The sequence below is a fragment of the Canis aureus genome, chromosome 20 (assembly GCF_053574225.1).
Source record: "Canis aureus isolate CA01 chromosome 20, VMU_Caureus_v.1.0, whole genome shotgun sequence".
NCBI classification, from domain to species: Eukaryota; Metazoa; Chordata; class Mammalia; order Carnivora; family Canidae; genus Canis; species Canis aureus.
In genome coordinates this window covers 54567747-54594123 of record NC_135630.1, presented here as the reverse complement: position 1 = coordinate 54594123, position 26377 = coordinate 54567747, and the positions used below count along the sequence as shown (strand labels likewise).

The 26377-nt window shown below is 32.5% G+C and overlaps 1 long non-coding RNA gene across 1 annotated transcript in view; it reads left to right on the top strand.

Moving 5' to 3' along the window:
• The window catches only part of LOC144291824 (uncharacterized), a 323842-nt gene extending 313428 nt beyond the window's left edge, over positions 1 to 10414 (top strand). Inside the window, exons 11-12 of the long non-coding RNA XR_013359381.1 lie at positions 406 to 520; positions 8543 to 10414. This is a non-coding gene — a long non-coding RNA (uncharacterized LOC144291824). The remainder of the gene's footprint in view (positions 1 to 405; positions 521 to 8542) is intronic.
• The last annotated feature ends 15963 nt before the right edge of the window (positions 10415 to 26377 follow it).

Genomic DNA, 26377 nt, shown 5'->3' with positions numbered 1-26377 from the left:
TGTATTTCTAACTTTAAATCTATTGCTTTAAATGGTTTTACTGGGATCCCTGGGTGGCGCAGCGGTTTGGCGCCTGCCTTTGGCCCGGGGCATGATCCTGGAGACCCGGGATCGAATCCCACGTCGGGCTCCCGATGCATGGAGCCTGCTTCTCCCTCTGCCTGTGTCTCTGCCTCTCTGTCTCCCTCTGTGTGACTATCATGAATAAATAAATAAAATCTTTAAAAAAAAAATAAATAAATAAAAAAATAAGTGGTTTTACTTATTGAGATTCTGTATGTGCAAAAGGTTTGTTCTGTAAGAAACATCAAGTGGTAGCACAGAACTCATAAATGTCCACACCTGAAAATTGATTTCTTGTATCAAAAATTGTGTGAAGATTAAACATATCTCCTTCATAACCAGGAGTCATCTGGGCCTGCCTTCCCAAGAGCGCTAGATCAGATTGTTTCAGATCTTGAGTTTCCCAATCCCATGGTGAAGATGAAGTGCTCCAAACTCAGATTTCTGTGGATTTGAGGTGTGTATGCATACTTCTCTGCTACTTTCAGCCTCTAGAGTCTAAAATGCTTGTCTTCTGCAAACTTCAGCAACACTCCGCAGCATTTAGCAGCTTTATTAAAATGCACCTGCCAAGAATTATAAATAGAAAGTATCATAGACATGTCAGAATTTACAGAAGCTGTGTGTGTGTGTGTGTGTGTGTGTGTGTGTGTGTGTGCCTGTAACAGGACAAATGTGGGGTGATAAATCAGAGGGATTATATTTCTCATCACACAGAAAACAAATAAAAACGACATGTTTTCTTTTCCAGGAGTTTAAAACAGAGCATTGAAAATGAGATACATGTATAGAGAGGTAACTGCACTTAGAAGTGGAATGTGATTTGTTATTTTATGGAAGACATAGACATAAATTACATCTATAACAAAAATTTTGATACCTAAATTTAAAAATTAGTCAAGATTTAATGTATTAGATATGTAGAACCTCAGCATTTTTCTAGGTTAAAAAAAAAAGAGGCCAAACTAGACATGGATGATACTCCTTCGCATAGCCAGGTTTATTTAATGTGACTTCAAATTAGTTAAGGAACATGGAGCATGATAAAGAAATACATACATTCATGCATATATTCTTAGAAAAAGACAGGAATACTTCAGAGATTAAGTGAGGTATAAAATCACACAGTAGGAAAAAGATATAGTTATTTTTATCTTTATAATTCTAGGAGAACTTTTATTGTACTCTAAGATCAAAAATATATTAATCGGGGAAAGGGTGCCACTTTCTGTGACAATTTTTTCATATACTTGATATAAAAGCTATGCTATTAATTATCTGTAGCATAAAAAGTGTATTTGGGATGAAGGTTTAAGCACTACTCTCATTCAATCCTATTGAAGGCCAAAGTATCCAAAGACCACTTAAGTAGTTAATGTTTCTGAGGTCACATGTATTTAACTTAGGGCTCCTCAATGCGTTATAACAGATTGATAAAAACCTTAGCATTTAATGTATAATTTTAGGTTTATGTTCATTTTTCCTATCAAAAGGTGAAGAACTTCCCTCAAATATTCAATGTTGTCTGTGAGAAAAGAAAAGGTTAAAATGCAATGCCTTTGGTTATGTGTAAGCAGGTTTAACCCCTAAAAGAGTATTACAATTTAGCAGATATAATATATTGGTACAAATAATGAATATTAATTCTGTATAGGGTGTTACATCTTTTACAATGGAAAATGCAGAAGCCTACACAAAACTTTATGCTTCTAATAAATATACATGGATATTTGGAAGAATTGGTGTACTCCCAGGATACAACATGCATCCATAAGAAAGTCATCTGGGACTGTTTCTCAGATTAATTCCTCACATTATGTATTGATGTGGCTCCTTATTTCATAGCAACCAACACCGTAAAGCAATCAAGACTACCAGTACTGAGTATTAGTTGCTGATGTAAGTGCAACCAGGGAAAGTTTTAACTTATTAAATTGGCCTCAATTTCTTCATTATAGTCAGATTTAACTTTATATTATCACACATTTCTATCTTCCATTCTTTATTTTAGAGGGATTAAAATTGAGATGATAGAGAAAGAAAAAGGAGGGTTTTTCATCTTTAGGAGTATGTAAAAAGATGGGGAGCTCTCCTATGGATTATAAGGAATTAGTATAATCTTAATCCTTAAATTAAAAAATCCAAGAGAATACTATAGATCAATCTTTAATATTAATAAACGCTTAAAACTTAAGATGGTGAAAAGTGATTCCCATGTTAGGAATATCTCATTACACTCAATCCAACTTAAACCTAGGGATATGAAGATGATTTAACATAAGAAAATTTATTAATAGATTTGTAACAGGTTGATTAAAATCCTATAAACACTTGAATACATGTAGAGCTGACATTTGATAAAATTCAACAACCATTCCTAGTAAAAATATATAAATAAGAATGGAAATCTTCTTTAGATGATAAAGACAACTTATTTTAAACCAAGAGCTTCATTATATTTACTAGCAAAATCTCATAGGAATTTTATCTAGATGTGCAAAATAAGATCCTCATTATCACATAGCTATTTGATACAGTGCTGGCTGTTAGTCAATGTAATAAAGACTTGAAAAAGAAATATAGATACCATTAATAGAGAAGGAGAAACAGAAGAGCCACTGTTATGTGTCACTTGTGGCTTTTTCTTAGATTTTTTTTTATGGCCCAGAATAGTTTTAATTTCTAATGTTTTTAATATTTAGCAAATATTTATATATGACTTTTTAAAAATATAAAACGATGAAAGAGGAATTGTAAAAGGTAAGGCTTATATGTAATATTATTATTTTGTCACATACAGACTCACATACTTTCAAATTCATACCCTGACCAATATTATATCATTGGACTTCTTATTTTAAAATACAGGCACTCTAAAATATATTGTTGAGTAAGTTTGCCAACTGTCAATACTTTAGAAAGTCTGTATTTTTATTCCGAATTTAAGTCTATCACACAAGTTTCATGAAAATGTCCTTGATCTTTTGAAAAATGATATCAGGTAAAAAATTTTAATTTTATTTCTATATCCACACTTTGCAAATCTAAATAAAAAATAGATAACATATATAGATAGACAGACACAGACACATACACACAATATAACATTTGTCAATTATCCAGTTTTCTCTCTACACTCAACTGGTTTATGAAAAGTCTGGCAAATATAGCTTTTACAACTGCCTTTCATGGACCAGAAAGGTCAGCCTAACCAGAAAGCCAGGGAATCCGTAGAGAATTCTGTGTAATAGTAAGCAACAAAAATAGTGCATTTGGTAATCTTTGAAAGACTTTAAAAGACAAAGTACCTCTATGAAGAGAATCCTGCCTTATTAATTTATCAGATGTGACTTGGAGTCCTGTTGACAAAATGCTGCTTTAAAGTTCTATGGCATCCACAGCTAAATGAACATGCTGCTTTTAGCAACTGAATGCCAGAGGCTGGGAGATCCTAACAGGATAACTTTCAGGATCAAAAGAATGTTTCATGTAGGAAACTTGGAACAAATATATTATCCTAAAGCCATCAATCAACAAAAAACGATTAATGCATGACACTAATCAAATGCTAACAATGGCTGCATTATTATCAATATGACTCTGTTGCGGGCATAATTCTTTAACTGATATACTTTATAAAAGTAGTAATTCCACTGATCTACTATTCTTTCCAAATAATAGTTATACAAATAGATAGGCTAATGCTTGAGTTCTTTTTTTAGTAGATATTTTAGAAATACACTCCCTTTCTATCTAAGCTGCCACTGAACAAGCAAACAAAAAATAATAAATAAAAAAGATTTTAAAATTGTGGAGATCTTTGTTAAATAACATTGAACTGAATAGTACCAATATCTCAAAAGTTTTTATATCTTTTTGTAGTATAGTTAAGTAAAAGTATTAGGGCAAGATCAAACAAGGTAAAACCAAGGTGTAAAAGCAAGGGATCTGGGTGATCATTAATTGGCATTATTGAATAGATTCCCATAGTAAATGTTAATATGGTGTTGCTTATCATTAAAACGTCAATCTGGCTAAAATCTTAGGTGCAATCATCTAGAGAATAGAAACTATTAAATAGTAACATGAAAGGTTGCCTGGAGTCCATTAACTTGGCTAATATCTGTAGTTGAACACCATGTGATTGCAGTGAACTTCTGTTGGAAAACTCAATTTTTAATCTAAACCAATTTTTTTAATTTATCTTCTTGAATTAGAAAAGTTGGCTGTTAGAGACATAAATTAAATTGTAAACTAAGTCTTCATCTGAGAACTCTATAAGGAGTTGATTATGTATCCAATTTTTTTAGATGGACTCGTATTTATCTGGCTTAATGCAGAAGGATTGTTCAAGGATCATGCAAACTTTCTCCCAGCATCTGTCTTTCCATATACAGACATAACCTCTATCTACTGATGATTCTCATCTTACATATTAAGGCAGAGAGTCTCAAATTTACGTGAAGTGTAAATTCATTGTAAGTCAAGGTTTTTATTTAAAAAATTACAATAATGAAGGAATTTAATAATATATAAGAAAACTTTAAATGAAAATGCTGGAAATTCTATAAACACAGCAAAAGTAATGACAGCTCTTTATTATTTACGAGCACATACACAGGCAGGTATGTGTGCATGCTTACCCACCTACACACACACACACACACACACACACACACATCTGGTGAAATTAAAATACTAGGAACTCAGGGGGAAGGCTAGCCAAGTTGACACTGAACATAGAAAGGTAAATGATTGGAACTTTAATTACTTTGATCCGTCATGCCTTGTAGCTATGTGTCAGCCTAAGCCAACGCAAGTGACATGGAACAAAGGCCATGGCTGCTTCAACATAGTAACACACTTCTAATGGTTGATTAATAAGTGTATTGAATTGTACGTGTGTTCTGAACTGAAAATAAAACTATAGAAATTTGGGACCTATAGAAGTCATTTTGTTATGTCTATATCTAATTGTATTAATATGCAATATAGGTGTATAAATATATAAATTTAGATGAATGATGCATATCTGACTTATACACATATGTCAAATATATTTGTTGAAAGAGAAGTAGGATTCTCTATTTTGAAATTAAAATAATTAAATGAATAAAATAATTATTTTACACCAAGCAACAAACTGTTTTTAATTCATTTATGAAAAAGTACAGCCAAATCATTACAGAAAGATATATGGATGATTGAAACAACTAGTTCATTGACTACTTTAAAAAAAAAAATCTCCCACAGTGGTTTAGGATAATATAGGTATATGAAAGTGGTAGAAGATTTTGAGTAAATAAAAAAAATGCTATTATTATTTTGTTTCACCCTATTTCTCCAAACCACAAAAATTGCTTTAACATTTGCAGACATTTCTAAGAAGAACAAATGAAAGAGAAGAAAACTTACCTTTCCCTCTAATAATCTATAGAGTTTTACACTATAAATCAATTTCCAACAATGCTTTGAAGTTTTCAAATTTTAGAGATTTGCCATTTTGTGGTTCCACAGAAAGAAGCATAACTAAAAATCTACTTAGCTTAGATATTAGAAGTTGTAACCAGAGGCCTGTTCATTCTAGGCAGTTCTTGGGATTAACGGCTGGACTGCTTATCGATATGAACTACTATTTGTAAAGGTAAAACATGCCTTCAAAGAACCTTTGTTTTTCTACCACTGGTAGTGATACTAAAAATAGAATATTGAGTTTAATTTAGGCACTGTGCAGTATTGCATATTTTAGTATTCTTTAAAAACATACGGGTTTTCTATGATTTCTTCTTCAAGTATAAAATGTCCTTCCATGAAACTTTTTCTATGTAATTCTCTACTTTAGTCCTTATTTCAGTAGACATTGAAACTTAAGTGCATTCCCATCTTTTTTGAGGTTTTCTTTTCTTTTTGTATCAAATAAAGTAATTCAAGTTTGATAACTTGCTCAAGTAAATCCTACAACCTCTAGGGAATCTCTTGATTTTTTTGTTGTTGTTGTTGTTCATTTCTGGCTGTGAACTGCCCCTCTTGGCAACATCTGGTGGCCTCATCTCTGCTTTTCTGTGCCACTTAAACTGTCTGCATTGAATGATATTTTGGAAGGTCAGTTATATAGTTCCTATGAAAAATATCATAAAGGAATTAAAATAAAAAAGTGGACTGTGTACTAAAATTTGTCTAACTGACTTGTCCCCTACAGTTCATTGGTTTTTCACTTACACTGGGAGGTTCTTGTTGGCTATTTCTCCTCTTCCCCCTGTCGCTAGTCCCTTTCCTTCATGGCTACCTCCACATTTAGCTACTTACTTCTTTTTGGCAAGTTCCTCAGACTTCTACCATAGATGCTAACAATCCCCCCTTACTATACAAATTATCCTTCTGCTGAGCTACCTATTTCACACTGTTCAAACTGGTATAGCCTTTCACACTGTACTGGAAATACTTACCAACTTCTTATAAAGAATTGGCATTTTGCTTACTCAACAAATATTTGGGACTGCTGCCAACACAATACAAAGGTACTTGGCTTACATATTCATGACTAAGAGTTTATCAAAATGATTCATTCCAAAGTACAAAAGTCTGACACAAAGACAAATTTCAGCTTTCTGCCTTATAACCACAGGAAGCAATGTGTGAACAGATTAAATGTAGCTGATATTTTCCCCTCAAGTCTTCTAATAGTCAAGGTCAAACAAATATTGTGGTACCTGAACACTTAAAATAATTTAAATGCAATTAGAATTAGATATAACATTTCTTTCCGTATTTATTTTACTCCATAATTAAAAAATGAGTTAGAAACGAATTCTGTTCCCAGCTATGATGGAGTAGCTTGTATGAGAAAAAAAGCTCTGCCAAGAATAACTAATAAAGCTGGATAAAATACAGAACTAACAAACAAGAAACAAACAAACAAAACAGCTCTTTGAAGTCATTGGATGATGGGGGTCAATATCCAGATGGGATTGAGAAATAACAGAAACCAGAAGGCAATAGAATGACATCCTTAAAGTGTAATAATAATAATAAAATAATAATAAATGAGAATCTAAAATTCTACTTCCAGTTAAAATACTCTAATAAAAATAAAGGCAAAATAAATATGTGTTCAAACACATGAGAGAAGGGAATTAACTTTTTGGAGTTCGCTGAGAACTTCTAAAGGAAGTACTGAAGACAAAAGAAAAACTATTCCTGATAGAAGTACAAATGTGTAACAAAAATAAAGAACAATGGAAATGCTAAACATGTGGATAAATTTTTAGAAAAGTTTTCTGTACAAAGCAGTAACAATTTCATAGGTTTTTCAAGGAAATACAGTCAGATATATGCTAGCAATAGCATAAGAGGCATATTAGAGACGTAAATGAAGTTGAAGTATTCTAAAGTACTTGCATTATCTGGGACATGGTAATGATTTTAATTGATAGTTGAATTTAATGTGTTAAATATGCATGTTGTAAAGTCTGGACAGCTGTTTTCAAGCATGGTCTGTGAACTCCTGGGTCATCCCTGAGAGGCTTCTGGGAGGTCCAAAAAAATCAAAGCTTTTTTCTAATTACAAGACCTTATTTATTATTTTCATTGTATTGAATTTTACTCTTTGCAAAAGTAGTGCTGGTATTTAGGTTTGAATAACATTAGATGCACCAAATAATATCAGTAACCACTGTATTTTTCTCATACACTCAAAGGAAAACAAACAACACCCAGTTTTGTTTAAGAATGCCCTTGAGTAGACATTGTTAATATTATGTGTGATGAAATGGGAAGCCCACGTAGAGCTATTCTCTTGCACACCAAAGTTTGATGATTATCTCAAGGAAATCATCAAGAATGTGTGCAATTATTTGGGTTGTGAGCTAAACTAGCCACTTTTTCCCCGAAGCATTATTTTTACTTGAAAAAATGACTGACAAGGAAATATAATAATTCGAATTTGGCGGCTACTGGACATTTACTAAGAATAAACCAAATGACCTACAACCTCAAGAAAAACATTAGTCTTTGTTGCCAATCACGAAGTTTGAATTTTCTTTTTTTCCGAAGTTTGAATTTTCAAGCAAAAATTCAAAGGATTGAAAACTTTTATCTATTAATGTAAACTTTATAGTCAGCCACCAACACTTTCAGATGAGATTGATAATGATATTATAAATATTAATTTTAATGTATTATATAATGAAACATATGCATATTTAAAAGATATACATAACTCAGCAAACCAATATCTTACCAAACATACATTATCAAAGCATGCAATGGTAAAACTAATTTTTTCAAAGTGCAAATAGATGTAGGGATTTTCATGTAGCAGCACATGTAAAATGTATTAATATGGTTTCAGATTCCACTTTGCAATTAACCTTCAAGAAACTACTATTTGTTGAGATTCGTTGTAGTGGCAAAGAAAAATATCGACAATGATCTAAAAAGACTATTGATATACTTCCTTTTCCAACTCCATGTTTTGCAGAAGAAGGAGGAGGAGAAGAACAAGAAGAGGAGGAGGAAAAAGAAGGGGACATGGGAGAGGTGGAGGAAAAAGAGGAAATGTTGCCATGTGAGACAACATGAATGAAACCGGAAGACATTATGCTAAGTTGCGACATTATGCCAGTTGCAAAAAAGACAAATAATGCATAATCCCACTTATATGAAGTATATAAAATAGTCAAACTCATAGAAACAGAGACTGTGATGGTGGCTGCAAGGTGGAGGAAGAGGAGCTTACACATACGAGGGCTTCATGTCTGAAAAGACATCAAAATAGAAATCAAAAGGCAAACCATATATGCTCTTTTTTAGTAGGTGAGTTTGAATAATATGTAGCTTCTATTTAGCCAATTCTTAAGCTAATAACATTTTGTAGGAGTTAGTTTCCATTTAAAGGAATTGAACATAGTGATTTTCTTCAAATATCCTTAAATTAGTAAGGATTTCTACTTCAGTAAACAGACAGAAATTTGCACCTGAGAATCTTGGAAACTATTTTGAATTTCTATATTTTTTCATTCAGAAGAAACAGTGGTCTACAAATTGAAAAACAAATACAGGGTAATTGAAGTAGAAAAGTTTTTTTTGTTTTGCTTTGTTTTCACTTTTAAGTAGGCTCCACGCCCAACATGGGGCTTGAACTCATGACCCTGAGATCAAGAGTTGTGTGCGCTACCAACTGAGCCAGCCAGGCACCCCTCTGGCAAGGAAAAGTCTATAAAAATAGTTAAAGAAGAAAAAAACCACCCCAGAATGATGCCAAGTGTGGTTGAGAAATAAAAGACAAGAGAAAGAAATAGGAACTCAGCTGTGTGAATGCTGCACCATTAATTCAGGGGATCACTGGGGAAATCGTTTTAATGACCACTATGTGTATTTGGGTTTCTTTCTTTTTTTCTTGGTGTTTTCTTTGTGTTTTGCTATTTTGAGGTTGTAGGATTTTTCAAAGTTGTATTTTCAAGCACCACAGAATTAATGAAGCAAACATATATACCAAGTGAAGACGTTCTTGAAGCATCTATTGCTAAATTTTCTTAATTTTGCTTTTTCTTACAGAAAATTACAACTTAGATTTCTCCATTTTAAACAAAGTGATGGTAAAGATACACAAATTCAAATCAAGTGATAATGAGTGTACTTTTTAAATAGAGTAATTAGTAATGTTATAAATCTATGGAGTCATACTGATAGAAATATATACCTAGAGAATTTAATGCAGCTTGTAAAAAGGCTAAGTGATGATAATATTGGGAAATGTTTAAATCACGGAACTGCCTTGAACCCAATATGTATGCTGAGAAGGAATACCTTTTTGCCTTTATGTGATTAAGTAGTTACCCCCATATTAGGAAAAAAAAATGCAACAATTCATCAAGGAATTTGAGTGACCTATTTAAAAGTTATGCTATGTTATAAATGTCAACGGTATCTAAAATGAACTTCTTAAGATATAAAAAACATACTTGGAGAATCAAATTTAATACTGCTTGCCTATTTTAAAATATTAATAATATACGAATAATAACTGCTTAGCTAAGGGTAATTATCTCGATGATGCCATTTTGAAAGCAAAGAGAAATGAATAAGCTGGGTGATTTTAGATAACCATAAATTTTTGAAAGCAATTAACAATATATATAGGAAGATCCCAAACTGAGTTTCATTCCTGAAAGGAGGTTAAACTGATTAGGTAAGAAGGTTAAAGCGGAAGAAACATTGCCTATGATTAATGTAAGATATTTCATTTTATGAATCATCCATAACAATAAACTACTCAAAAACAAAAATTCACTAAGGAATTATTTTTTTAAAAGGATGAAAACTGAAAAACAATTATACAGAAAAAGACAAGCATCTTTTGTGAAAAAAATGGATAGAAATTTAAAGGAATGGAGGGGTTCAGAAACATGGATAAAAGTCCTAGATAAATATATGTATATCTAAACTATTATTTATATAATATACTATTAGTATATTTCATTTCAATAAAATTAAATCAACTTTAAGTTTCTTAATAGAGAAATGAAAGAATAAACTTTGAAAATATGATATAATTTAAAACATACTAGTACCTCTGTTAACCATCGTTTTACATAAAGGTTTAATTTTTTTTTTTGCAGTAACTAATAAAGTAAGGTTTTAGTAATAGCTGAGTGTGTAATAATGGAAAGGAAAGATAAATTATAGTTCTTAACTTGGCCAAGCATGATGGGATTCCTTATAGAATCTAAAGTTCAGTAATGATTTTAATATAGATAACAACTTTTTATTTCTGATAATACCACAGTTATATAAAATCAGGCTACTATCTACTTTTCTTTTCCTTTAATGACTCTTAGAATCACATATGATCCAAGTGCACTTGGTCACCATTATACATGGAACCAAAGAGAAAAGCAGAAGACATCACTAAGTATAACCGGAAGTTTATAAATAATAGGTGGTAACAAGGCTGAACTATTTTAGGGGTTAATCTACAGAATAACATATCCACAACCAACATATGAAAACCAACTCAAAGGACATTAACAGAATGTTAGCAAAAGGTAGTGCTCCATAAAGACTCTCAAAGAAATGTACTCACCATTTCTGAGAAAGCCATTAATAGAAACAGGCTATTTTATTTATGTTATATAGCATGCCCTAATTTTAATAATACAAGTTTCTCTTTCATTTCTTGCAAGGCATATATGTTTTTTTTTTTATTGTGGTAAAAAAAAAAAAACACAGTGTAAAATTTACCATCTTAACCATTTTTAAGCATAGAGAGCAGAGGTAGTATTAAGTGTATTCACATTGTCATGCAACAGAGCTCCAGAACTTTTTTCCTTTTGTAAAACTGAAACTCTACCAAATTCTACTTTTTTTCCCCCATGAATGTGACTAGTATTTATCATTTTCCTATGATGGAAATCATACAGGATTTGTCTTTCACTGGTTTCTTTCACTTAGTGTAATGCCTTCAAGGCTCATACGTGTCGTGGCATGTAACAACATTTCTTTCCCTTTGAAGTCTGAATAATACTCCTTCGAATGTATTGACCACATTTTCTTCATCTGTTCATTTGTTAGTGGACTTCAAGTTCTGCCTCTACACTTTCGTGAATGATGCTGCTATGAATGTGGGTGCCTATATGTTTAAGACTCTGCTTTGAATCCTTTGAGAGCCAGTCCTCCCTATTTACATTCTAACATATACCCAGAAGTGAGATTGCTGCATCATATGGAAGTTCTCTTTTTAGTTTAGCTTTTTTTTTAAGATCTTATTTATTTATTCATGAGAGAAACACAGAGAGAGGCAGAGACATGGGCAGAGGGAGAAGCAGGCTCCCTGTGGGGAGCCCAATGTGGGACTCGAACCCAGGAGCCTGGGATCCCGACATGAGCCAAGGCAGATGCTCAACCACTGAGCCACCCCGGTGCCCCTATTTTTACTTTTTTGAGGAACAGTCATGCTCTTTTTCTCAGCAGTTGCACCATTATACAATCCTACCAATGGTGCACAAAAGTTCCAATCTCCCCACATTTTCATAAGGTACATACATTTTTGATACTAAATAGACAAAACGTAATAAACAAATCATAATGAGAGATCTTGGTATTCATATAATTTATCTAAAGCTAGTTGAGAAGACATTAATATGTGTTGAATTAGCCTTCTAACCGATATGTATCAGATATTCATCTCTATCTATATATTTATATCACTGTATTGGTCAGTTTCTTACCCCAGTTTTTGAGGAATTGCAGGTTAGAATGTGATCCTACTGAAATACAGGTGAGCAATTTTTTTTAAAGTGGCAGGAAAGGAAAGGTGTTGGGGAACAGTGGATATGGCCAGAAGGGGATACCAGGATGGGAAATTGAACAGGATTCAGAATGAGATGCTGGGAGAATTACAGTCAACAAAATACATGGACTAGATTTGAAATGGAAAGTGGAAAAGATTACAAATCATGTTTACTTACAGGTAGCATGATGTGATACAAAAAAGGGCTTTAGAGCCAAAAGACCCAGATTTACCTGTTTATCCTGTATAACATTTGGTAAGAGAATCAATCCACTGGATGCTAGTGTCCTCATAGAGAATCTGGGGTAAAAATAAATGTTTATGTTTGTCTTGAAGGATTAAATGAGAAAATCAAAATGAACTTATCTAGCACACTGTCACATACACAGCAAATACTCCATGGTCTTTACTAGTCTTCCCTATTTATGTTCTGGTTTATACCTACTTTCCCATTTCAAAGTCAAAAACCCTAAGCTGCAGCTTCTGGCATGAAGATCTCAAAAGTTATTATTTCAGTATGACATAATATTGTACCTTAGAAACAAATGACGACTTTTCCATGTTGTATATATTTTATATATAGTCTCCATGTTAGTGCAGAAATTCATATTGAGAGATAAAACACCAGATAATATGCCAACAACATCTCAGAACACAAGATGAATATTCATTGTAGATATCTTAATTTAAAAAAAAATTTACAAAATTTACTAAAACTACCAAGTCTATAAGGCTTTAAAGGACTAAAATCAGATAATAATAGTAGTCAAGATTCATGGTTAAATTTTTAAGAGACATTTTATTTTTCTCTCTTAGTTTCGAACAGTTTTTTTTCCCTCTAGAACAAGTTATTGTGTTAAAAATGTGAAGAATACCCATTATTGTGAACAGAATCTGTGGTGCTTTGTGAGATTGTATTCATGGATTTATTTATTTCTCATCCCAATTTTCCAGAGCATATGGTCTCTTTAAAATGTTGTGCTGAGAAATTGTTTGGGTTTCTCTAGAAAAAAAAAAAAATTGCTGAAATAAGTTATCATGTTTTCCCTTGTGCTGGCTGCAAGGATGACTGTGGTCAGATTTGCAGCCCCCAGCCTAATATATGGAATATTATTGAATGTGTTACAGTCCTTAACTTACTGTGGTTTTATTTTTAATTTTCTTCTACCCTTGCTTGCACTTTCCTCCATTTTTATTTACATATTTTTATAATTGATGGCTGATATATACATATATATATAATTTAAAAATGATATAGAGATAAAAATGAACAATTCAGTCAAATCTATTTTAACTTCTACACCAAAATTTAAAATGGAAGCATCAAACTGTGGGCTCTTATTGTTTCTGTATAACTTCAGTACAACTTGAGCCAAAATGATTCCTTTTTTTCCTTTATTTATTTACTGCTCTAATCACTGTTCCTTTTTTTTCTGTTTAATCTTTAATTTGTTTTGCTACCTGTACACACAAGGACTTCATTCATGTATGTGATAAAGTGTTTGTGATATGAACCTTTTAGTACATTGTCGGTAATATGAAGGTAATAACTGCTCAAAATGTCCTAAAATAATTTAATGATTAAGTTAAATGATGCTACAACCCTCATCCAAAACTTATCACTGTTTTTTCAGTCTACGAATCTTTGGTAAACTTCCACCTTTTATTACTAACTTAATAAAGACAGGAAACTATTGAATTGAATATAAAGAAAAAGAAATAATACAGTATTTAATGAAAAAAGCTTATGGCTTTCCCCGTGTGTTTTATGGCAGACTATATTGTCCCGTTTCTCTCCAACATTTTATTCTAATAACAGTGCTTGCACATTCTTTAAATTTCTTGCATGAAAATAAACACCCACAATCAGCAAATAAAGAAAAGTTATTCTAAAAATACCCATGAAAAAGATAATAACTCAGGTTGTTTTTAAAATCATTCAAGCAACTTAGTGCATATATTTAGAAATTTGGTAATTATCATCAGTTCTATTCATTACATTTCAAAAGTAGAAGAAATAATAAGTTAAGTTGCCATTTATGTTTTCATATTCAAAGAGAAGAAAATAATAAGTTATCTGTTTGACAGATCTTGACCATTGTTGTAGGCCCATCTGTACCCAGAACACATACTAAACTGTCTACTCAAACTAAACGACAGTTCCCTCACCATCATTTTTCATTAAAACTGAAAACTTGGGGTGCCTGGGTGGCTCAGTGGTTGAGCGTCTGCCTCTGGCTCAGGTCATGACCCCAGGGTCCTGGGATCGAGTCCTGCATCACACCCCCCACAGGGAGCCTGCTTCTCCCTCTGCCTACATCTCTGCCTCTCTGTGTGTTTCTCTCATGAATAAATAAAATAAAATTAAAAAAAAATAAAACCGAAAACTTAATGAAGAAATAGATGAATTTCAGGATTCATAGTATTAGATAGAATTCTTTTTTGCCAATATAGACATATTGTCGGCATTATAACATTGTAAACTGGCCATTGTTAAGGAATTCAAAAGGAGTATCCACATTCAAAGAAAGGTATTAACAGATTGTTTTCTTTTGTAAACTTTTTTTGATTAGTAAAATTCATCAAAATATAGATCAAGCATTATGCTAGTGTTTGTTACTAATGTGTAAGTAGCTATCAAATTAATATATTCTGGCAAAAAAAATAAATCAATTAAAAGAACAAAGAACAAACTACTTACACTGATATATTTATGGATAAAAATATTTTGGCTTGGGATCCCTGGGTGGCGCAGCGGTTTAGCGCCTGCCTTTGGCCCAGGGCGCGATCCTGGAGACCCGGGATCGAATCCCACGTCGGGCTCCCGGTGCATGGAGCCTGCTTCTCCCTCTGCCTATGTCTCTGCCTCTCTCTCTCTCTCTCTGTGACTATCATAAATTTAAAAAAAAAAAAATTAAAAAAAAAATATTTTGGCTTCACACATGAAACTGGCAAATACTTTCCGTGAAGCCACCCCATTTATCACAAGGTTCAGGCTGGTGAGGCTGTTTGCCATCTTGTGACTAGGGAAGAACTGCAAAGAATGTTTCCTTTGTCGGGGGTTGTATCATGTTGAGCAGGAATTGTGAAGATTTGGGATGTCCCTGAAGTTCGGTACCTGACCAAGAGGGAGAGGGGAGGGCAGTCCTTCTCAGGTAAACTAATAGCTGTAACATTTAGGCATTAAAATAATTTGGCCAATGAAATCAGTGCAGGTGATTTCCCCAACAGAGAAGTTGTCCATTCCCAATGTGGAATTTCATGTTTCCAATCCAAAGCTCATTTCAGGTTGGAGATTAAGAGAGATAAATGGCAAATTTTGTAACAAAAGAGGAGTACAGACAGCAGTCTGGACTTCTACATACTTAGTGTGGGCTTACAGGTCCACCATTTGAAACCTTTCTCTTCCTAGCGTCTCTGCTCCTAAACTAGTTATTTGTAGGTATGAGAAATCATAAGATTACTGGCAGACATTAAGAGGCAGTTGTCCTATGATGATGAAGAAGTGTTTATGTGTGTTTGACTGGATACATTCTTCACTTTGTTACCATATGTGCAACATGGTCAGATGGTTAATGAGTTTTCAGGGCTGAAATGCATCTGGTCCAACTTTCAACTTATGGCTTATAATACTTCACTGGAAAGCATGTAATTAATCTTTCAGTGGATAATCTACCATAACTCCTAAACTAATTAGGAATAGGTATTCTTTTTAACAAGATTTGAAAGTTAAGTTTTATATAGGTTACCGGAAAAAAAAAAAAAAGCTTCCACATTGATAGAAGAGTAACAATATCTCAGGTAAAATTGACTCCTCCCTCCCTTCTCCTCACCAAGTCCCCTTGATGGAAGTACACTTCTTCACTGAATGTACGCTGTCAAATCATCTTTCCCTTAAGGAAAAGGACAGTCTCTTATTCATCTTTGAATCCTGAGCATCTGGCATAGTGTAAAAATATAAAAGGTGTTTATTGATCAAAAAGTTAAGGGAGTTAATTCAGAGAAACTCCATCTCGCAATCCTAGAATTTACACAACTATATGGGCAAACACATGTACATTTATGTGAGTGTGTGTGTGTGTGTATACACACACACACACACAAATATATATATATGACTTTGTATCCAAATTTCACAATGGAATAAACACAGAAATGTTCCAAAAATATATAAAGTCAGACTGATAATTATGCTTCATTTGTGATTCAAATAAGGAGAATCTGATGCTGAAGCTCAGTTTTTAATACTATGATATATGAGCCAATAAATAGTTCCTCATGTGTATGTAACATGATTCCTTTATCATTCTAATCTTCCCAATCACATGTGCTTTTCTAATTTATTATAATTATAAATGATAAATTTATAATAAATTATAAAGTATAATTCATTTTCTAGTAAAATCTCCATAAGTGGTTTTAGAGAATCACGTGATGTATATCTTTTATTTTTGTTCAAAATGCAAAATTTCTTTCTTTTTTTTAAATGCAAAATTTCTTTGTAAAGCATAATAATTTATAATACCAAATGCATTGCAAATGTTGCAGATTTTTTTACATCTTTGGCAGCATTGGACAATTAAGAGCTTTTTTACCTCCAAAATTTTGCTAGTGTTAAAAATAGCATTATTTGTTTTAATTTACATATTTGATTTTAAGTTGAAAATTTTTCACTAGTTTATTTACTAGTTATATTTTTGCTTTAATCTCATATCCATACCATTTGAAAATGTTTTTGTCCCTGTTTTAGTAGATTTCATTCAATTTGCATGACGTGATCAATTATCAATGATGTGAGATCTTTATTATACAGGCTGTAAATTTGCCTTAGTCTTTTGCTTATCTTATTTTTAATGTATATTTTTGGAATCATATTTTGTTTTCAAATCAATTTTCTCTTGAAGAATTCTATTTTATTCTAAAGCTAAATATATTTTTGGTTCTAGAAATTTGATAAGAATTTATTTTTTTTTCCATCTGAATTACTTTTCTATATTTTGTTAATCTAGCAAGAACACATTCTGGTTTGTTGGACAAAATGACCCTTCTTTATTTGAATTAGATCTTGAAATTATCTGACTTCTTTTGTTTACTAGATGTTTCTTACTACAACACTTAGAATAGCTTCTATAGCATAAAACATTCTCAACAATATTTATTGAATTAAATTTGATTAAATGTCTGGCATATGGAAAGCACTCAATAACAATACGTTTATGAATTCATTCACTAATTCATTCATAGGTGCATTCATTAATCCAACATTTAAAAAAAACTGTCAGTCACAGTGTTAATTATCTAAGGGAAAAATATTAAGACAGAACTGCTGTCTTGAGAACTTCAGAGTTTCTACAGACATAAATCAGTGCAATTTTTGTATTTTAATAATAAATGAATAATTATAGTATCATTTATGGAATACATGCAAGAAGAAAATATAATTTAAACAGTTGAAAAGGCATTTGTACGTGTAAACTCAGTTGGGGGAAATGAGCAAGTTAAAATCTGTACCATACTCAGTATCCAAATTCTTAGCTACTTATACAGTGTTAGATACTTGTAAACCTGTTTATCATTTTATTAAATCATCAAACTTGAAAAGTCAAAATATATATAATGTATTATTATTTTCAAAATATATATAATGTATTATTATTTATATTCTCAAAGTTTTTATCAAAATTAATAGAATAAAGCACTATGGCCAGAAAAGCCAAGTCATCTATTATGAAATCAATTAACTATGCAAAAAAAATAAATAAATGATCTCCTTAATCTAAATACTGTCCCTTTATACTTAGAGAATGTTTAAGGGAAGGGCATGGGTTTATGGTGGGGAAACTGTCAATATCACATAGTTCTTTGTGGCTAACTAGAGATATACTTAGGTATTACTTTTAATTTTATTCATCTACTTAAATTACTTTGAAGCAATTTTGATATATGTGTTCAACACTCTCTGATTCCCCAGGGACTCATTTTTCATGCGTCCTTTAAAGTGAGGATTTTATAAAGAAATCACCGAGGCCTTCAGAGTAATGCAGTTATTGGGTAATTTCTCTAATCTCACTTTCCCTTTAAAATCAAAGTGTTTTTTAGTTAACTATATTAATCCTTGTTTTCCCCTAAATTAACACTACAATTGAAACTAAAAGGAAAAAAAAAGAAAAAAACTTGAGAATTCTTGACTGAATAACTGTAGTTTATTATATACCACTACATTTCTTCCTATATGCCCTGCAGTGACTCTGCTCAGTTGTTTTAATGATTCAAATATCATGTTCTAAAATCTATGTTTTCTTGAGCTAATTTATGTACAATATCAATGCCCAACCTTGGAAAAAGGAGTAGCCTCAAACTTCTTTTTTAAACCCTCAACTAAATAAAAATTAAAAATCTTTGCTTGTCACCACCATATCTAGCATGTGATTTTTTTTGTTTTAGCAATATTATGAAACACACTCAAGAGAACATCCAATATTAGTACCCTTGTTTACCCTTTCCATAATTTAGAATTGTTTTCTAACATAATTTAACAACTAATTAAGCAATCAACTGGATCTTAAAAATAGTTAAGTAGAGATATCAAAGTGGAAAAAGATAATTAAATGCATGAGGTTTATAAACAGCATCAGGTTAGATGGAAGATAGATGTTGGATATATTTCATTCAACAGGAGCAGTTACAGAACTTCTTCCAAATTAGAGAGAGTAATAAGAGCAAGACTTACTCCCTATTTGCAAACAATTATAAAGCTGAACAAAATATTAAAAATAACTCTTTTAGACACTGAATTAAAAGCAGCACAGGGCTATGATCATTGGCAGAAAGGAAAACAAATGATAGAAGCCTTGTAATTGCAATGGCTTCCTGCATAAAGTTGATTTCAACTGCAGTGCTGGTTGGGAATAACTTAATAGAGACCATCATTCTTGATGAGATGAAAGGGCAGAAGTCAGATATTGGAGAGGCTGTGAGTATTTACTTTTCAGGGTTCAATGCTGATGCAAAGAAAGCAATGTAAATAAAAGCTCCAAAAATATGTAGAGTTGTTCCCTCTAGTCCTCATTGGTTGAAGATGAATTTGTGTGAGTTCATAGGATGAAACTTCGTAAGGCTGTGTAAAGAAAAACTTTTGAGGAAATACAACTATCTGGGAGCTGTAAGCCAAACAGTTCTCTGAACCCGAAACCACAAGAAAAGATTTAGGTTCTTCATCATTCAGAGTAAAGAGATCTTGTTGGATAATAGTCACTTGAATAGATACCCCAGAAGGATTACACATAGGAGTGGGGGCAAACTATCCTTGGGGTAAGGCTAATCTAGAGGTAAACAAGTAAAGAGAAAATTGATAAACATATAGAAGATATTAACAAAACTCTCAAGCAGCTTGACCTAACTAGCATTTATAGAATTTCAGAACAACAATTCTTTTCTAGTCCACCTGAAATATTCCCTAAAATAGACTGTTGTATCATAAAATATCTTCATAAATTTATAAATATTTAAATAAAGTAGACAATATCCTCTAAGTACAAAGCAAAGAAAATCAAAATTAATTACAGTAAGCTACTTGGAAAATATAAAAACATTTGAAAATTAAAAACAAATTTCCAAATACTACATGGAACAATGAAGAAGTCACAGATAAATCAGAACACATATTGATCTGAATGAAAATTAAAATAGAATCAATCAAAATTTGTTGTTTGTAGCTAAGCAATGCTTATAGAAAAATTAATACTTCAAATATTTTTTGAGAAAAAATAAATTATAAAGTCAATGATCTAAGCTTCCCTTTAAAGACATAGCAAAATAAGAGTGAATTAAGCCCCAATTAAATAAAAGGAAGAAAATAATAAATAGAAAATCAATGGGATAGAAACTGAAACAACAAGTAAGAAAAATAAAACCACAGGATGATTCAAAATGCTTTCAAAATGCATCAATAAAATTAATAAACTTATAGCTAATGTAATAAAAAAAGAAAGTGGAAAGAGAGTAGATTAAAATCTCCAATATCAGAAGAGAAAAGGGACACATCACTACAGATCTTATATATATTTAAAGGACATTAAAGGAACATTATAAAACATATTTATGTAAATATATTTAATAACTTTGAAGAAATGGATACATTTTTAAGACTTAAATTATAAAAACAGACACAAAAAGCAATAAAAATCATGAATATCCCTATAGCATATAAAGAAACTGAATATGTAATTACCAGAAAACTCCAGATCCAAATAGCTTCATTGGTATAATCAAACATTTTTTAAAAAGATATAGTAATGATCTTACACAAGGTCTTTTAGAAAACAGAAAAAAGGGAATAACTTATTTTATGAATTTAAAACTATCTTAATAAGGCCAGCATTGCTCAAAAATATTACAATAAATGGAAATTACAGACTAATATTCCTCAGTAATATAGAACAAAAAAATCATGAACAAAATATTAGTAAATTGAATTCAGCAATATATGTATGTACATTTTCTTACATATGTGAATATATACATATACATTTCTATTAAATACTTAAGGAAAGAGTAATGTTCATTACACTAGAACTTGACCAGAAAATAGTCACAGAGGACACACTTCTTTACTCATTCATGAGGACAGCATAAGCCTAATTTAAAAAGCAGATAGACATTTCCGGACAAGTAAACTACAGACCAAATTCTCCTATATACATTGATATAATGATCTCCAACCAAATATTAGCAAATTGAATACTACTGTGTATAAACATATTCATACAACCAAATTAAATTTTAGGTGTGCAAAAATAAATAAAAATCTACAAAATGCAAAAAGAATGAGAAGAGTTCAATAACTGAAAAATCATCGCACCAATATATTAAAGAAGAAAAATCTTATAATCATATAAATTGATACAGAACAAGTATTTAACAAAATCCAGTACCTGTACACGGTAAAAAAACTCTCAACATACTAGGAATAGGGAATTTTCTCAACATGAAAAAGAACAGCTACAGAAAATCTATAATTTCTACTTAAGGGTGAGAGACTGGACACCTCCTTACAATAAGAATGAAGGCATGGATGATCTCCTTCACCACTTTTAGAAGCCCTAACTAGTATAATGAAACAAGAAAAAGAAATAAAATGTGTACTCACTGGAAGGAAGGAGGAAAACAGACTTTATTCGCAGGTAACATAGCTGTCCCCTAGTGGATCCTCCAAAATCTAATAATAATAGTCTCCTGAGACAGTAAATGAGGATAGCAAGGACATAGGACACATGATCAATATACAATAATCAGTGCTTTCATATATACCACCAATGTGCCATTTGGATTTGAAATTTATTTTATTTTATTAATATTTTATTTATTTATTCATGAGACATACGGAGAGAGGCAGAGACATAGGCAGAGGGAGAAGCAGGCTTCCCACAGGGAGCCAAGTGTGGGACTCGATCCCAGGATTCTGGGATCATGCCCTGAGCCGAAAACAGATCTCAACCGCTGAGCCACCCAGGCATCCCTGAATTTGAAATTTAAATAAAAAACATACAGGGGTTCCTGGGGAACTCAGTTAAGTGTCTGCTTTTGGCTCAGGGTCCTGGGATCAAGTCCTGCATCAGAGAGAGCCTGCTTCTCCCCTTTCTCTCTGCTGCTGCCCCTGCTTGTGCATGTGCATACAAAGTCCGTCAAATAAATAAATAAAATCTTAAAAAAAATACAGTTGCAATGGAGAAATTAAAATGAAATTATTAGTAATAAGTATCGGATCTATTTGAAAAAAAATTACAAATGATTGATGAAAAATACCTATAAAATAAATATCAATGAGTACATCCCGATAGTAAATAATTGTGGAAAAAAATAAATCTCCTAGGCAAAAGAGTCCAGGGGCCCCTGGGTGGGTCAGTTGCTGGGCCTTGGACTCTCAATTTCAGCCAGGTTGTGACCTAGAGGTCGTGGGATCACTCTCTGTCTGGCTCAAGCTCAGGGCTGAGCCAAGTCTGCTTGAAATTCTATGTCCCTCTGTCCCTCTCCCTGCTTGCACATGTACTCTTTCCCTCTAAGGAAATTACATGTTAAAAAAAAAAAAAAAAGAGTCCAGGGGCACCTGGGTGGCTCTGTGGTTGAGCATCAGCCTTGGGCTCAGGTCATGATCCCGGAGTTCCAGGATCTAGTCCCACATGGGGCTTCTTGCATGGAGCCTGCTTCTCCCTCTGCCTATGTCTCTGCCTCTCTCTGTGTCTTTCATGAATAAATAAATAAAAGCTTTAAAAAATAAAATAAAAAGAGTCTATTTGATTTGTATAATATATGTGTGTGTGTGTGTGTGTGTGTGTGTTTGTGTGTGTATAGGAAATGGCTATGTATTGTGGCTTTAAAGGAGATGGCCTTTAGGAGATAGCCATGTATTGTGACTTCCTTTCAAAAGGTAAAATATGGAAAGGGAGAGAATAGCAAATTAACAGTGGAGAAACATAACAAATAGTATTTCAGTCAGGTGGTTAAGCTTCACATCAACAGTGATAAGTCATGTCGATAGTATATACCTTTAATATTATGTGATGAAATGGCATTTTACCTCTGTGGTCTTCCATCCAAAAGTTCATAATTCCATTTAACATGAGAAAAACATAAATAAATCCCAATTGAGGAATATTCTCCAAAATATCTTGCCAGTGTTCCTCAAACTGCAAATTTAATCAGATAAGGAAAATTTGAGAAACTAACACAGCCAAGAAGATTTAAAGGAATATGAGGATAATATGTAATGTGGTATTCTGGATAGAATCTTGGAACAGAAAAAAGGATATTAGCTAATAAGAAAGAAATATGAGTAAAATGTAGACCTTAGTAGATAACAGTGTATCAATATTGGCTCCTTAATTAGGACAAATGTTTTATATCAGTGTAATATATTAGTAATAGAGGAAACTGGGTATGAAGCATATGAAAAAATCTTTGTTCCTTCTATCTTTATGGATTTCTGATAAAACTAAACCTATTCTAATAGACAAATTAGTTTATTGTAACAACTGAACAATGCAATTTAACATATTAGCAGAATAAATCAGAAAAAAAAGACCATATCAATATATGTAGTCAAAGCATTTAATAAAATTTTTCATTTGTAATATAGACACTCAGAGAAATAGGAATAAAAGGGAACTTCAACTTTTTACTAAGATTTACAAAAAATAATTTATGTCATATTTAATGATAAAATTATGAATGCTTTTTCCCTCAGATCAGCACTTCTGTTAAACATTTCACTGTAGTTCCTAGCCTTTGCAGTAAGGCAGGACAAAGAAATAAAACCCCATAAGACTGAAAAAGAATAAACACAGTTGACTTTTTTCACATAGAACATAAGTATTTGCATAGAAAATTCTAAGGCATCTACCAAATAGCTGTTAGAACTAATAATGTGGGATCCCTGTGTGGCTCAGTGGTTTAGCGCCTGCCTTAGGCCTGGGGTGTGATCCTGGAGTCCTGTGTTTGAGTTCCGCATCGGTCTCCCTGCATGGAGCCTGCTTCTCCCTCTACCTGTGTCTCTGCCTCTCTCTCTCTCTCTCTCTCTCTGTCTCTCATGAATAAATAAATAAAACTTTTAAAAAAAGAACTAATAATTCAATGTACTAAAGGCAATAATATAAGGTCAATATTCAAAAATCAATAAAATTTCTATGTATGAGCTAACAATTGGACATTGAAATAAAAATACCATTAAAATAGCATCCGGAACCTGAAATAGTCAGGAATAGATGAAGCAAAATATGTATAATATTTGTGCAATGATACTCAAAACACTGATGGGAGAAAATAACTAATTGAGAGATATACTAGGCTGATGGACTGAAAAGACTCCATACAGTTAAGATGTGAATGGTAATAAACTGAACAGTTTATTCAACCGAATTCCAGTTAAAATCTTAGCAGTGTTTTCTTTTCAGTAGAATTTACAAGCTTAAATTATAATATTTGTGAAAATGAAATTAATCTAGAATAGCTAACTCTATTTTACAAAAGAAGAGTACAATAAGAGTACCTAAATACCTAATACCAAGATATATCATAAACTACAGTAATCAATAAACTGTGTCATTGGCATAATATAGACCTATATATTGATAGTACAGAATAGAAGTCCAGAAGTAGACCTAAATAAGTATCATCAATTGTGATAATATTGTGACAAAGAGGCCAAATTAATTCAATTTGGAAAGAATAGTCTTTACACAAAGGGTACTGGACTAACTGATATACAGAGGGAAGAGAATACACTATGACACCTCACACCATGCACAAAAAATACTGAAAATGGATTATATATTCAAGATAATTAAGAACATTTGTCTATGAATTATATATATTAGTCCCAAGATAAAACTACTATTTATCAACTAGTAAATGGATAAAGTGTGGCATATCCACACCATGGAATAATAGCAATGGAAAGGAATGAGTTACTTAAATATCCTATAATATAGATGGACTTCAAAAACAATAGGGGCACCTGCGTGGCTCAGTTGGTTAAGTGCCTGACTCATGATCTCAGAGTGTGACATTGAGCCCTGAGGTGGGCTGTACACTCAGTGCAAAGTTTGCTTAAGACTTGCTCTCCCTGTTTTTTAAAACAGCTTCAGAAGAATGGGTATTAATTCTTCTTTAAATGTTTGGTTGAATTCCCCTGGGAAGGCATCTGGCCCTGGGCTCTTGTTTGTTGGGAGATTTTTGATTACTGCTTTAATTTCCTTACTCGTTATGGTTATGCTCAGGTTTTCTATTTCTCCATGTTTCAGATTCAGTAGTTTATATATTCCTAGGAATGCATCCACTTCTTCCAGATTGCCCAATTGGTTGGCATATAGTTGCTCATAATATGTTCTTATAATTGTTTGTATTTCTTCTGTGTTGGTTGTGATGTTTCCTCTTTCATTCAAGATTTTATTTATTTTAGTCCTTCCTCTTTTCTTTTTGATAAGTCTGGCCAGGGGTTTCTTAATCTTATTAATTCTTCCAGAGAATCAGCTCCTACTTTCGTTGATCTGTTTTACTGTCCTCTTGGTTTCTGTTTCAATGATTTCTGCTCTAATCTTTATTAATTCTCTTCTCCTGCTGGGTTAGGCTTTATTTGCTGTTCTTTCTCAAGTTCCTTTAGTAGTAAGGTTATGTTGTGTATTTGAAGAAAATTCCAAACTCTTTCTATGGGGCCAGCATTACCTTAATCCTCAAACCATACAAAGACCCCTCTAAAAAGGAAAATTACAAGCCAATATCCCTGATGAACATGGATGCAAAAATTCTCACCAAGATACTAGCCAATAAGATCCAATAGTACATTAAAAGGATTATTCACCACGACCAAGTGGAATTTATTCCTGGCCTGCAAAGTTGGTTCAACATCCACAAATAAATCAATGAGATGTACCACATTAATAAAAGAAAGGACAAGAACTGTATGATCATCTCAATAGATGAAGAAAAAGTATTTGACGAAATCCAGCATCCTTTCTGGTTTAAAACTCTTCACAGTGTAGGATAGAGGGAACATACCTCAAATCATAAAAATCATATATGAAAAGCCCACAACAAATATCATTCTCAAAGGAGAAAAACTGAGAACTTTTCCCCTAAAGCCAAGAGCAAGGATGTCCACTCTCACTATGGTAGTCCAACATAATACTGGAAGTCCTAACTTCAGCAATCAGACAACAAAAAGAAATAAAAGGCATACAAACACACAAAGAAGTCAAACTCTCACTCTTCACAGATGACGTGATACTCTGTGGAAAACCCAAGAGACTCCACCCCGAAATTTCTAGAACTCATACAGGAATTCAGCAAAGTGGCAGGATATAAAATCAATGCACATAAATCAGTTGCATTTCTTTATACTAACAATGAGACAGAAGAAAGAAAAATTAAGGAGTCAATCCCATGTACAACTGCACCAAAAACCATAAGATACCTACAGATAAACCTAACCCAAGAGGCAAAGGATCTGTACTCAGAAAACTATAGAACACT